Source organism: Benincasa hispida, chromosome 9, assembly GCF_027475165.1.
Source record: "Benincasa hispida cultivar pf3 chromosome 9, pf3_genome.v1.1, whole genome shotgun sequence".
In the NCBI taxonomy this organism is placed as follows: Eukaryota; Viridiplantae; Streptophyta; class Magnoliopsida; order Cucurbitales; family Cucurbitaceae; genus Benincasa; species Benincasa hispida.
In genome coordinates this window covers 28,720,470-28,725,024 of record NC_143486.1, presented here as the reverse complement: position 1 = coordinate 28,725,024, position 4,555 = coordinate 28,720,470, and the positions used below count along the sequence as shown (strand labels likewise).

At 28.3% G+C, this 4,555-nt stretch overlaps 1 pseudogene across 1 annotated transcript; it reads left to right on the top strand.

Moving 5' to 3' along the window:
• The first annotated feature begins 1,114 nt into the window (after nt 1–1,114).
• Nucleotides 1,115–2,074, top strand: LOC120087059 (ethylene-response factor C3 pseudogene; annotated as a pseudogene). The gene has a single exon (XR_016532268.1). The product of XR_016532268.1 is annotated as an ethylene-response factor C3 pseudogene (transcript).
• Nucleotides 2,075–4,555: the final 2,481 nt, after the last annotated feature.

The following is a 4,555-nucleotide window of genomic DNA, read 5'->3' as shown; positions in this document are numbered from 1 at the left end:
AAAGGGAAAAAATATATTTAATTTGGTTTCAATTTAGTAATTTTTTCATTGAGATTTGATTTTTGTTTCTATTTGTTCTCTTGATTTTAAGATTTGTACTTTTAACTTCGACCCTTTATTAAATATTTATTTTCTGTCTTTAGTGTTAATGTATATTAATTAATTTAAAAAGCTAAAAATTTATTATTAATTAAGTTTCATTATTAAAATTAATTTTAATTTTTTGTTTCCTAATTATTTTAAATTTAAATAAGAAAAGTATTTAAGTGCATCCTGGGTAGCATCTATCTTTGTGCATCCCGTCAAATTGTTTAATCATAACTTATCATGTGACAAATTTTGTTTTTTCCCTTTTTGAAATATTTTAACTTTTTTTATGTGAGTGGTGAGAATGAATGCAGAAAAATAGGTGCATCCTGTATTACCCTTCAAATAATATACAGTAATGGTAATAATTGAAAGTGAATATTTGGTGAAAAATCGAGGTTAAAAGTGTAAATCTGGAAACTTAGGGACCAATTTATATTATGTAATTTAGAAACTAAATTGAACTCAAACTCAAAACATGAAAACTAAAATGGTAACATTTTGAAACATAGAGACCAAACAGAAACTATATATAACCAATCTCTGAAACTAAAAAGACATGTTTTCCTATATTAAAAAACTTTCATATAAATTTTAGTTAAAGAGAAACAAAATAGATAACGATTACCCTTTTAAACAAAATAGATAATGACTATCTTTTATTTCTCGTTTCGCCCCACCTGATCAACTCAATCCACGTCATTTGAATTCGAACCGTACCGATCTCGTTTTCCGGATCATCGAAATATTTTATTTAAAGAAAACCCTAGTAGGCTCTAATTGGTCAGCAAAAACGACATTGACAGTTGAGAATTTAGATCCCCACACCCCAACTCACCTCTCTATATCACATCATCAGCCAAAGCCGCCCCTTAGCCTCAAACATAATTCTTTGACCCACGTGCTTTATTTCTTTTTATTGTGGTCCTTCCATTTTTATATAACCACCAACTTTGTATATTATAAACTTTTCATACATATCATAGAAAAACCCTTCCTTATTTCTCTCTCTTATAAAAAGGGTTTCTCATCTTTCCTATTTTGGTCACAAATTCAAAACCCCTCATTGCATTTTTGTATAGTATATCCCCAAAACCCCATTTATCCCAAAAAAAAATGTCAATTGTTAGTGATTTGTTTGGTAATTACCAAGAAAGTTTCTTGTGGAACAATAATCACAATGAGAGTTTTATTTCCGGAGAAGAGAGTTCATTTGACTTCAATTACTTGAAAGAGATGTTGTTTGATGATATGTTTGTCGAGGTGGCCGAAGGAACAACGTCGTCGGATTCGAGCTCTTGTTCATCTCCGGTGGTGATGCAAGTTAAAGAGGAAATAGAGGAAGAAGGGAGTTTTAGCGACGACATCGTAGTGCAAGAAGACCAATCACATAAGGAGGAGAGGGTTTATCGAGGGGTGCGGAGGAGGCCGTGGGGGAAATATGCAGCCGAGATTAGGGATTCGACTCGACAAGGTGTGAGGGTGTGGTTGGGGACATTTGATAGTGCCGAGGCGGCTGCATTGGCGTATGACCAAGCCGCATTTTGCATGAGAGGAGGGCTAGCTACGCTTAACTTTCCGGTCGAGGTTGTTCGAGAGTCGCTCCGAGAGATGAAGTATCGATGGGAGGCCGGGTGCTCGCCGGTCTTGGCGCTTAAGCGGCGCCACTCGATACGGAGGAAGAAGATGGCTGAGGTGGAGAAGATGGAGAAGAAGATGATGAAGAAGAAGAAAACTGTAGTTGTTTTTGAGGATTTAGGTGTTGAGTACTTAGAAGAACTTTTAAGTTTGACTTCTTAATTGTGGGTCATTAGGGATGATTAATTCTTTTGCCCTCTATTCTTTCCTTCTTTTCTTCATTTTATAATAGCTAAACTAGTATCAATAATCTTCTATAGATTAAAAGTTCAAATTCTCATGGGTGTAATATTCTATATCTATTTATTATAAAAAGAAAATATCATATCATATCTCATGATTTTTTTAATTAGTTTTATCTCTACTCTATCAAATATCAGAAAATTACCAGTTTGTGAAAATTATATTTTATTTTTATCATATACATTTTCAATTTTTATAGTTTAATAATATGTAGGATAGAGGTTTGGAACTTCAAACATATTGATTGAAAGTATATTATTTATGCCAATTAAATTATTCTCATATATGTCTAAACGTTACAAAAAAAAAAAATATATATGGTAACCAATGTTGTAGCATAAGAACAAGTGTGAGAGTGTAATTTTGAAAGGATTAAAACCACTTTTGAAAATTTTAAAATCACCCTAATATTGATAATTATTTGAAATTAATTTTGATAATATAAAAATTAAATTCAAAAGTATAAGATTAAATATTAAATTAATTTTGTGCGATTAAAATGAAATGATTTTGGATACGACAAAAGTCATTTTAAAAATTTTAATATCATTCCTAAACATGCACTAAATTGTTTTGGTTGATAACCTAACATAAAACACTCATATTATTTACGAGTTTCCACTACGTACATGATCTATTCATATATTGGCCATATTTATTAATATTTTTTATTTTTTAAAAATTAAGTTTATAAATATAACTTGAATTTCTTGGTTTTTGCCAATCACTTTCTAAATAGGTTTGATTTATTTAAGTCGAGATCTGAAACTAAACTCGCATGAGATAATAATTTAAGTCTTTGTTTGATAACTTTTTGATTTTTGAAAATTTTACAATTTTACAATGCCCCCAACTCTTAGTGATCTTTATGAAGTAACATTCAAATTCTTAGTCAAACTTCAATAGGGGTGTTCAAATAATCCGAATAATCCGAACTATCCAACCAAAATGTAAGGATTGGATTGAGTTAATTTTGTTCTTGGGTTGTGTTTGGTTGAATTTTTTTATTTTTATTGGATTGGGTTGAGTTGTGGGTTGGCTAAAAACAATTTGGGTTGACCCAACCCAACCCAAATTTTGTATATATATATATTCCTCTTTGTTTAAAATTTGATTTTTTTGTATTAATTAATTTTTGAAATTTTAATATTTTTCTTTTAAAATTGTTATGATATTTGTCTTTGTTTAAAGTTTACAATAAATATCATAGATATTTGGTATTTAGCATCTTAATTTTATGAGATTTTAGTTATTAGTCATGTGTTATATATAAATTTACATATTTTTCATTAAAAATAGAAAAAAAAAGTTATAACACGACAACCCAACCCATCCCAACCCGAATTTTAAGGATTGGGTTGGGTTAGGTTGGAAACTTTATTTGGGTCATTTGGGTTGTCAATCAAACTAATCCAGATTTTCGGGTTGGTCCAAAAAATACCCTCAACCCAACCCAACCCATGTACATTCCTAAACTCCAACAATAAAAACTACTCTTTGTATTTAAAATTTAACATGAATTTTGAAAAAATAAAATCAAAATGAAAATAACAAAACAAAGAAACTCATTGGTATGAAAGTAGTGTTTATAATTTTAATTTAAAAAAATTAAAAACTAAAGCCCCCTTTAGTAACTATTTTGTTTTTTGTTTTTGGTTTTTTAAAATTAACCTTATTGACACTACTTTCACCTCCAAATTTCTTCTTTTATTATCTACTTTTCACTAATGATTTAAAAAATTAAGCCAAATTTTAAGAACTAAAAAAATAGCTTTCAAATAGTTGTTTTTGTTTTAGGAATTTGGCTACAAATTTAACTATTGTATTTAAAAAAGATGTTAAGCATTGTAAAAAATATAGATGAAATAGGCTTATTTTTCAAAAACAAAAACAAAAAATCAGTTACAAAACGGGGTCTAAATGATTATCCGATCAGATTTGGTCTATAAAAATCGAATTAATTATTATAAAATGGGACTTCAATTAACTGTCTTGGAATAATATAATTATTTTGGTGCCCATAGTTTTTAAAATATTACACCAACTTGTATTTAATAGTTTCATCTTAATTTCAGTCTAGTTCTAATGAGTTTTGGAGTTTCAATTTGTTCATTTAATTTAAATCTAAAAAATCATTCAACCAAACATTTTTATTTATTCACAAGCATACTGATCATTTTTTTAATTTTTAATAACTTATTGTCAGTCAATAAAAGAAATGTGTTAATTAACATAACTAAATTTGATGAAACATATATCTTTCGAGCAAGAGGTCAATAATTCTCCGCTCCACCTATCATCCAACTAAAAAAACAAAGTGTGTTGCTACTGTAAATATGATGATAATAATAAAAAAAAATGTGATGTTTGATTAATTTTTTTTAAAAAAAAATGTATATGCATGATTTTTAATTAATCTATGTTATATTAAATATTAACTTTTACAAATTATAATAAATTGACAAATAAACCTAAATATAGTTTGACCTAAAGTTAGGGGTTTGCACCTCAAATCAATAAATTAAATAGAAGTGTTGTTATACAAAACTTAAAAGTTTTTATAAATAACTTTTTTTTTTTTTTGCAA